The sequence below is a fragment of the Pan paniscus genome, chromosome 20 (genome assembly GCF_029289425.2).
Source record: "Pan paniscus chromosome 20, NHGRI_mPanPan1-v2.0_pri, whole genome shotgun sequence".
Taxonomy (NCBI): domain Eukaryota; kingdom Metazoa; phylum Chordata; class Mammalia; order Primates; family Hominidae; genus Pan; species Pan paniscus.
In genome coordinates this window covers 37,919,093-37,929,758 of record NC_073269.2, presented here as the reverse complement: position 1 = coordinate 37,929,758, position 10,666 = coordinate 37,919,093, and positions in this window count along the sequence as shown.

The following is a 10,666-nucleotide window of genomic DNA, read 5'->3' as shown; positions in this document are numbered from 1 at the left end:
ATCCCCAGTGCATCAACCAGTCATTGGATGGTGGCTGCCCCTGGGGAGGAGATGTAATCTTGAATAAGGCCGTTCTCTTCAGCTAAGGACAATTTTCAAGAGGGAACTCAGTTAAGAGCTGCCAGCCACCAAGACTCTCAGGAGCTGGAATTAGTGGCACACAGAGAACACTACAGTCTGCCCCCTGCGTTATGTAGAACTACTTGTTTCATATAATAAATTTTATAAGCAGCTCTTCCAGGATCTTGGTTGGTTCTTTTCTTCAGGGGAGACTTATAAGAGGAGTGTCACTGGGACAAACCACAATCCCACCCCTGCAGCTGGTCTTTGGGCCACATCTATTACTCATCATCTCTGCTTTCTGTAGTGCCAAGCCATTTGCTACTCCCCACGATTCTCTATATACTCTTATGTCATTATTTGCTTCTTATCCTTGGCTGACACTTCTATTGGTCTGAGCTGCTCAGCTGGTGCAGTGACCAAGCCCTCCTCTCTAAAGTGTATGGTGCTCTGGACACCATGCCCTTCTCGACATGGCTGTTGCATTCGTTCTGTTTTCACGATAGGGCCCCAGTGACAAAGGGTACCCTAGTGGATCAGCTGGCTGCCTCCATCATGTAACAACAACTCTATCTCCTCCTTTCCTTTCTTGCTAGATTCTCAGCATAAGAATCCTAAGTGAACAGATGACAACTGTAGCTAAAAATATAATGGGACTCTTGCCAAGTTATCTGGTGGAAGAGTGCCTTGTCCAGGACTCAGAACCTCTAGATGCACAGCACCTGGCGTTACCAGGATGCTAAGCACTACTTCTGTAAATGGATCAGTGGGAAGGATGGAAAGCGGGGCCGCTCCTGCTTCTACCCTTTGGATCCTGACCTCATGTATTCCACCTGTTGGGGATGCGCAAACATACAATTTTCATTGTTTTGGAGTTTACACTGAGTTCTGGAGAAGGATGTCCTGTTCTTCCAGGATATCATCCCCAAGTTGGTGCTCGAGCTGAATCTTCAAAGGGCCATTCTATTGCTCTACCGAGTTGGCAGTTTCCTTTGTGTTGGGATAAGTGATAGAGCCAGTGTGGCTGTATCGTGGTCATATTTCCACTCTAATGGTCATATTTCAACTCTTACATCTTCCCTAACTACAATGCAACATTGTGTGGGATATAGTATTGGTATAAACTCTTGGATAGTAGTGCTAGCTAAAGACTTGTGGCCAGGAAAGGCAAACTCAAATCCAGAGTATGTGAATTCCTATCAATTTGAATCCCTACCTTTTCCAAGATGGAAGGGATCCAGCGTAATCAAGTTGCCCCCAAGTGGATGGTTAGCCTTCTTTTGGTATGAAGTCACATTAGGGATTAACACATTGGTTGCTGTGGCTGGCAAGCTGGATATTTGGTGGTTCTAGGAGCTAGATTAGTCTTAGGGAATAGGGGTTCATGGTACTGGGCCCATGCATAATGTTTGTGCTATCAGGTCTTTGCTGCATTCATGTGGCCATTGTGCAAGCCCAATGACCAATGACAGAAATTAGTCCCATATCAACGGGCTGAGTCATTCTTTCTACTTGATTGTTTACTGCTTCTTCCATGATGAATGCTCCCTAATGGTATTGTTGTGTAATACAAGGATCATCCCACTTGTGCCTTCTCATAGACCCATCCATAATCCTCTCTTTCCCAGGTCTCTTTGTCTTCAGTCTTCCAGCTGTTCCTTTTCCAGGGCTCTTGACCAACCAGCCAAGCCATTTGCTACTACCCATGACTCTACATGTATTTTTATGTCAGCCCACTTATTTTTCCATACAGAGTAAATTACCAGATTCACCACCTGAAGGTCGGCTATGGGGAAGAGTTTTTCCCTAACTACTGTCTTTCAAAGCCATGACTCTGTGGGACTGTATATCACAGCAGGGGTCTGTTTGCAGCTTGTATTCACACACTGAGCTAAGAACCAAGATTAGCCTTTTTCTTTCTCCACCAGCTGCTTAGAGGGGTCACCAGGGTTCTGCAGGTGTTAGCTGAGGAAGGAGGTGCTGCTGGATCAGTAGTGGGTGTCATAGGGGTCTGGGCTACCAGCTCATGCAGCCTACCTGTTCCCTGTGGTCCTACTCATGCCAATTCTAGATAAAATTCTTCCATATTACAATGGATAAGTTCTGGATCTACCTGACCTTATGACTTGGTGGCTCTGACAAAACCCAGTTCATGATGGAAAGCTCCTACTGGTTGGTAACTGGGTGGTAACTGGGCATTCCGTGGGCGGAAAATCTGTCTCTACCAGGGCCCATAAGTAAACCATGAGTTGTTGTTGTTTTGTTTATTTGCATATGGTGCATACTTTCTTACTGCATAAATTCTGGATAGTCGTTTTCCACCTCAGTGACCCTGTGTCTGCTGGGTCATGAGGAATTCACCAGGTCCTGGTCAAGTTGCAGAGACCTCTCCTGATTGGTGCCCCTTTCAATGGAAGACACTCCTGTCACTCAGTACATGGATAGCAGCAATATTCTGAAATGTGGGATAGCTGCTTCCAGAACCCACAGAGGTGTAGCTGACAAAGTGAAATGTGAGATGCAGTGTGAAATGTGAGGTGTCCTTCCCTACAGATGGGATGTTCTGGTATATACTTTTTTTTTTTTTTTGGAGACAGAATCTCTTTCTATCACCCAGGATGGAGTGCAATGGCATGATCTTGGCTTACTGCAACCTCCAGCTCCAGGTTCAAGCGATTCTCATGCCTCAGCCTCTTGACTAGTTAGGACTACAGGCTATGTCACACCTGGCTATTTTTTCTTTTTTTTGTAGAGATGGTTGGTGTTTCACCATGTTGGTCAGGCTGGTCTCAAACTTCTGGCCTCAAATGATCTGCCCTCTTTGGCCTCCCAAATTGCTGGGATTACAGGCGTGAACCACCCCACCGGGTCCCTGGTATGTCTTTGATCATTGGACCCTCAAAAACGTCATTGACTTGGTGGGTCTCTGAAATTTCTTAGGGCTTATCTGCCACCCTCTGGAGGGCATGCATCTCACCGAGGTTGTCTACTGTCACCCTTCATGATCTACCTTGTTTTTGTAGGAATCAGACTGGTGAATTAATGCGGTATGATGGAACCTACCATCCTTCCATCATATGCATATTTTCTATGTTGGATGGTGCAGGAACAACTTGAGAGACTACCACTTGACCTTCTGCACCATGATGGTTCTTGCCCAAAGGTCCAAGGAGCCACTCTGGAGATCTGCTAAGTTCCAAGAATGTCTATTCCGATGATACATTTTGGGGATGTGGAAATTACCATTAGGTGGACTTCCTCAGACTGGATCTGGGCCTGGATTCTATTTTTCCCCAGCCCTTATGTGTGTACACTCAGGCCATTTTGCTAGGAAGAAGACTGAGGGTGAGTACTGGGGAGAAGCTGGAGATCTTGAATAGGAGAAGTTCAATTTGGGTCCCAGTCTGAGAAAGCTGCAGGAGGTTTGATGAAGTAGCCTTGGGTTTCCCAACGTGGAAGACATGCAGATGATATTAAATAATATAAGGATATTACATTTATACGTTAAATCATAGTGAGTTACAAGGTAGGACAATTATTCCTTTTCCAATTCAACATGTTTGAATATTTGCTGTGGTTCCAAAATGGACAGGCTGAGGCCTGTTGCATGGGAGTTGGGACAAAAATAAGTTTCCCATACAAATATGGCCTGGAAATTGATGGATTTTTATAGTATTGCCTTCCTCAAAGTCTGAAGGTGGAATTATTCTGTTGTCCTGATTCAAGAAATATAGAAGGACAGCTTTCTGCAGAGGAATTAATGGGCTTTTCCTGCAAGCTTATTCCTCCAGCCTAGTCCCCACCTCAGATATGATGTTTCCACCTTCTTATCTTAAGCAACACATGTGGCTGTGTGGGCTGTGAACGCAGGGGAGTCACTTGAATCTCACCAATCTAAAAAGGAGGAAAAAGGGTGGCCCAATTTGGCTTCTTGCTCTGAAAAATTTCATTTGTAAATTTAAATTAAATTTTAAAATTTAATTCTATGGAAGAACATACTTTCTAGGATTTAAATTGAATACTGAACTCCCTTGGGTCAGAATGCCCCTTCTAAAACTTGACATGTTCTCTTCTGGTCTCTTCAGTTACTTTGCCAGCTTAGGGTAAGACCAGCCTTCATGGCACTCATTTTTATCATGCTGGAGGTCAAAAGCGGAATAACCTTGGGATCAGGAATTTTCTGATAAACAATGTTGCCTTGTTTGGGGCAAGAAATCATAAGACTGTGTATTAGTTTTCGACTGCTGCTGTAACAAGTTCCCACAAACTCAGTGGCTTAAATAATACAAGTTTATCATCTTGCAGTTTTATTGGTTGAAATCTGGCACAGGTACCACTGGACTAAAACTGCCAGTAGGGCTGTGTTCCATTTGGAGGCTGTACTAGTCTGTTCTCACGCTGCTAATAAAGACACATCCAAGACTGGGTAGTTTACAGAGGAAAGAGGTTTAATGGACTCACAGTTCCACATGGCTGGGGAGGCCACACAATCATGGCGGAAGATGAAGGAAGAGGAAAGGGACATCTTACATGGCGGCAGGCAAGAGAGAAAGCATGTGCAGGGGAACTGCCCTTTATAAAACCATCAGATCTCCTGAGACTTATTCGCTATCAGGAGAACAACATGGGAAAGACCTGCCCCCATGATTCAATTACCCCCCACTGGGTCCCTCCCATGACACGTGGAAATTATGGGAGCTACAATTCAAGATTTGGGTGGGGACGCAGCTAAACCACATCAGAGGCTCAAGTACAGAATTCATTTCCTTGCGTTTTCTAGCTTCTAGGGGCCACCCTTGTGCTTTGACTCATGGCCCTTTTGTCCATCTTTAAAGCTGACAATGTCGCATCACTCTGACACTTCATATTTTTCACTCTGATCAAAGCCAGGAAGAGTCTTTTTTTTTTTTTTTTAAAGAATTTAAGTAGTAATTTGGGGCCCTCTTGGATAATCCAGGGCAAACTCCCATTTCAAGGATTTACATTTTAATCACACCTGCAAAGTCCCTCTTGTCATGTGAGTTAACAGAATCCCAGGACCAGGCTTAGGGTGTGAACATTTTGATGGGGCCATTATTCTGCCTACCACAGATTGTAACATGTCAAAGTCATAAGGAACCTTAGGTTCTAATTTCTGACCTCTCACTCATTTTCATTTTGGAGTTCCTTCCAAGGCACTCTTTTTTGTGTGTGTTTGTTTGAGACAGAGACTCACTGTGTTGCCCAGGCTGGAATGCAGTGGCATGATCTTGGCTCACTGCAACCTCTGCTTCCTAGGCTCAAGCAATTCTCCTGCCTCAGCCTCTGGAGTAGCTGGGATTACAGGTGCCCGCCATCACGCCCGGCTACTTTTTGTATTTTTAGTAGAGACAGGGTTTTGCCATGTTGGCCAGACTGGTCTCGAACTTCTGACCTCAGATCCACCCACCTTGGCCTCCAAAACGCTGGGATTACAGGTGTGAGCCACCGCACTGAGCCCCAAGGCATCCATCCTTGGATTGAACTTCTGCTCATAGGCTTACAGCAAGTTCACCACTGCCATGAGGTATTCAACATCTTGTTGACTCCAACATCTCTTAAGCATTTTTTTTTTTTTCAGTCAGGCTTCAGTCTGAAATTTTATAGAATGAACACAGCAAAAAGCTGTCTGAACAGGACTTTTGATTGGCTCCACAGGACCACATCACAGACAATGCTATGTTTGCAAGCAGTTTCCGCGTTTGAATTTGAATTTTTCCCTCCAGACACTGGACACAAGAGGTGTCCTTTTGGTGATGAGCAGACACAAGAAGATTTAACCATCAGCTTTAAGTCTCTTCTTAGTGTTGTGCAAGCCAGAGAGTTGGTCAGCGTCCTGGTTACATGATCCATTCATTTATTTACTTATTCGCAAATATTTACTGAACCACTGCTTTGTGTCAGGAATTGGTTTAGGTACCTGGAATCTGCAGTGAACAAGGCAATGTCTTTTCCCTCATGGAGCTTCCATTCTAATACTGGGGGTGCGGTGAGAATTCATACATCAGTCTGTATTGCAGTATCTCAGAGGAATGAGTGCTGAGAAGAAAAAGAAAGCAGAGTAACGTGAAGGTGAACAGGAGAGAATGAGGGGGTTCTTCTACATGAGACGGTCATTCATAGCTCTATTCAATGCCACCTCCCCCAAAGAGGGCTTTCTGACCATCTCAGAATATTTTATCACAATTCTCCCGAACCTGATACATTAACCAAACTTTGTTTCCATCCCTCATTTTCTTACATGATCCTCCCTCCCTGACCCCCTGCCAACCAAATTCCTTCAAGCTCAGGAGCTGTGGCATCCTACTACCCTGCTTCAAGAGAATCTTGATAGAGCAGAACCAGTACTTTCTAAAGTATTTTTGGAGACAAGGTCTCACTCTGTCATCCAGGCTGGAGTGCAGTGCTGTGATCATGGCTCACTGCAGCCTTGACCTCCTTGGCTCGAGCGATCCTCTCACCTTAGCCTCCCGAGTAGCTGGGATTACAGGTGCATGCCACCATGCCCAATTCATTTTTATTTTTATTTATTTATTTATTTTTTTGAGACAGGGTCTCACTCTGTCATCTAGGCTGGAGTGCAGTGGCATGATTTCGGCTCACTACAACCTCCGCTTCCTTGATTCAAGTTATTCTCCTGCCTCAGCTTCCTGAGTAGCTGGGATTACAGGCATGTACCACCATGCTGGCTAATACATTTTTTTTTTGTATTTTTAGTAGGGACAGAGTTTCACCATGTAGGCCAGGCTGGCCTCGACCTGCTGACCTCAAGTGATCTGCCTGCCTTGGTATCCCAAAGTGCTGGAATTACAGGCATGAGCCACCATACCCAGCCTAATGTTTATGTGTTTTTATATTGTAAATACAGGGTCTTCCTATGTTGCTCAGCCAGGTCTCAAACTCCTGGGCTCAAACAGTCAAAAGCTTTTTGATTTGTCAGGGCCAGGTTTTGTGGATAATAGTCCTGAAGTGCTTAGGGCCTCACGTTTATGTCGCATGTTATAGTTATTGGAGAGGAGAGCAGCCAATCTGTTGGGTCTCAGATGAATGTTCCTTGGGGTGTGTAGGAGAATGGGGAGAGGATGAAGAAGGTGGAGTATGTCCCCTTATGTCCATGACAATGATATGTGTTAGGTATCAGTACCTAAAATTCTGGATAATGCTGAGGACAGGAATCGTTTGCTGAATGTTCCATAACCAGGACACAGGTAGGTAGGACTCTGATGCCATCTCTTTCTTGTCCCAAATCCATGATCCCTGATTCCAGCATGTCTTAAGTTTCCCCTAACTGACTGTCTGCAGGGAGTTTTGTTCCCAACCTTGGGTCCTGGGGGACCCCACGTGTCCCAGGTGCCTTAATAGAAATATCGGGGTTGATTTGAGCCAATGGGATCCGGCAAACAGAGAGGACGGATTGGTCTCATTAGTTATCTCATCACCTAGAAAATCCTTCTGAGATATTTCCTTTGGGCTGGTTAACTTCAAATACGAAGGAGCTCATTGAATAGGAAACAGCTGAATGTTTCCAATTTGGCATGTTCCCCCTGACTAGCCCAGGAACTGGGAGCTATGAGGCTACGCCCCCAGGGTCCCCCTCCCTGCTGATTTTACCAGTCTTGCTTGTCTTGCTCCTATGGTGGGAGGACAGCGATGTCTACTGCAGGCTGAGACAATCCTAGGTTGAGTGCTTGCGTATTTGCATAATGGTCAGGGCAGTGCAAGACTTTGCTTCGAGGGAAAGTCTGTAATATAACCGGCTAAGCCTCGGAAAGCCTGCTGCAAACCTCTCTAATAAGGATCGAATCCCAGTGTGGCCGTCAAAACAGCTGGAAAAGCTGCAACCCCAGTCAAATGAGAAACTGGGCAAATATCTTGACACAGAAAAACTGCACGTGTACCCTGGTAGAAATTATACTTTTATAGTTATTTTTACATCCAAACATTACTCTTTGAGCGCCGTCATATTTTATGAAAACTTTTATTAACATTTCAAAATGACCTTACCCTCATGGTGGGACTGTCAGTCCCAGGAGCCATAACCTATTTAAAACATTTTTATCTTTACAAACACAATAAAGTAAGCTGTCTTCAACAGATTTGTAGATCTCATTAGAGATACTTTTTAAGAAGGTAGTGCATCTCTGGGGAAGATAATGACAGGTTGTAATCTTTGCATGAAAAGTTTTCAAACGTGCACACTTTGCGCAAACGAATTATTTCAACTTTTTAGCATTGTTGTCACCAGATCTGCTTTGTAATTGCTCTGGTATTCAACGGGTTGGCTAAGGCTCTGGCTGCCATGAACAGGGCAAGACACCTTGGATAGGATGAAACTGGTGTTCCCCATACAGTAGCTCTCCACTTGGCTTGGCCACTGGAGATGAGGTGAGGGCTTGAGCAGGACAGGGGCACAAGAAATCTCATGCAGATACCAGAGACAAATGACCCTTTCCTTTGACTAAAGCCTGCTTGGTTTTCTAGGTTGTAAATGTGGCTTTTCCCTTGGGGAATGACTGGCTTAGGTGGCAGTCGAGGTGGGTAATATTTCAGAACTGCTTCTCCAAAGGGCCAGTGTCCTAAAGGCTTCCCTGCTTAAATGGTCTTTTTATGCAGCGAGATAATGCAGCTTGTGCATTGCTAAATCAGGCCTATTTTCTGAGGAATGGTTGCATTCACGGCACTTCTAATTTGTCAGGAGAAATGCGGACCATCTCTCCAGGAGTCTGCTTAAGAGGACATCATTTCTCCACAAGCTCTGCCTTGGGTCAATGTGCAGCGCGGCTGGCACACCAACCCCTGTTGCTTCCACCTCCCGGGGATGCTCTGATTTATTAGGATTAAACAAGCCACGTCCTCCTCCTGACTCAGTCCGCAGGGTGAACATCCCCTCGTCCTTCCTCTGCTCTCTCGCCCCTTTCTCTTCTAGAGCCAAAAGGCAGAAGAAGGGTCACTTTACAAATGTGGCCTCTGTCTTGTGAAAAATATTGCTGATGAAGTTTCACTCTGCTGGGCTGTGATGGTGACGTAGGGGTGCACAGGTGGTCCCAGAGGAGGCCAGGGCGCTGGGCAGGCAGGCTCTGGGAGTGGCAAGCAGCGGTCTTTCTGGTTTTCTGATTGTGAGATGACAGTCAGAGCACAGGGTTTTGGAATACCAGAGACGAAGCCAAAGCCATTGGTAACTGACTGCTGTTTCTTTTGGTCAGTGTCAGAACGGGGGATAAAGCCCAAGTGAGTCCCACTGCCGAATGCCCCCAAGTGATTATCTTATAATTATTTCAACTGCATTTCCGTTTGAGCCTCCTTCTTCTATGGATCTCACTTAAGGAAGCTCAGCTCTGGCTTGGCCTCCATATTAAAGTTTTTTGTTGAGTGTGGCTTTATGGTAGTATTATTATCTATCTTATGAATCATATAAATATGATCTGATTTCTACCTTGGGTCCACTCTCTGCCATCTTACCTACTTAGGCAGGGCCTCTGCTCCCGAGCCCCCCCGGAGACTTCCTTCTGCAAAATGCATGGACTCCACACCTGACTGCAGGGACAAGACCCTGATTTTGTCCCTCAGCAATTTGTGACTGCAGCTAAGTTACTCATCTCCTCTGTGGGCTAATAATAGGGTCCACCTGCCGGGCCATTTTGAAGATTGATCAAGTTAAAATACACACAACTCCAGGAATAGTGCTTGGCACGTGGAAAGCCCTCAGGAAGCAGCAGCTCTGTTTCTGTTGTGAATTGTCTGGGCTCCCTGGGTGAGATCTCCACTGACTGTTTTGTCTGGGTGGCCCTGCCTTGCTCCCTGGCCTCTAGCAGGTTTCCCAGCCTGGCCATCAAAACAGCTGGAAAAGCTGCAACCCCAGTCAGCGTTTCTAGCTGAGACCCCAGGAGTTTTCTCACCACCCAGGCTATTTCACAGCAACCCCTGTGCACGTGAGCCTGGCCACAGGAGCAGGTCCCATGAGGACTGTGGAGCTGGGACACAGGACGTAGGGCTTGTGAAGGCTTCAGCTCCCCTGAGTTGAGAGCCACACCTAGTTTTGTCAAGCCTGCTTTCCTGAGAGGCCCTGTTTGGCTGAGGAATGAGTTTGAAGTCATCCTGCCCAGCAGCCGTCAGCTGTTGGCTTTTGTCCTGGGGGCAAATCAAGGTCTGGCTGCCTCTGATTCCAAGCTTGGTGTGCAGAGCAGTGGAGTGTTCCTAGAGGAAAGCCTGAAGCCTGATGTGCTCTGAGGCTCCTTTCTGCCTCAGTCTCTCCATTTGAATATGCTTCTGTACCTCTTCTTTTTTTTCTTTGAGTCAGGGTCTCTATCTGTTGCCCAGGCTGGATTCCAGCAGCATGATCATAGCTCACTGCAGCCTCCATCTCCTGGGCTCAAGCAATCCTCCGGTCTCAGCTTCCTGAGTAGCTGGGACTACAGGCATGTGCCACTGTGCCTGGCTAATTTTTAAAATTTTTAGAGATAGGGTTTCGCCATGTTGCCCAGGCTGGTCTTTAACTCCTAGGTTCAAGCTATCCCCCCACCCTCGTCCCCCAGCGTGGTCCCCTGCTAGGCCTCCCAACGCATTGGGATTACAGGCGTGAGCCACCGTG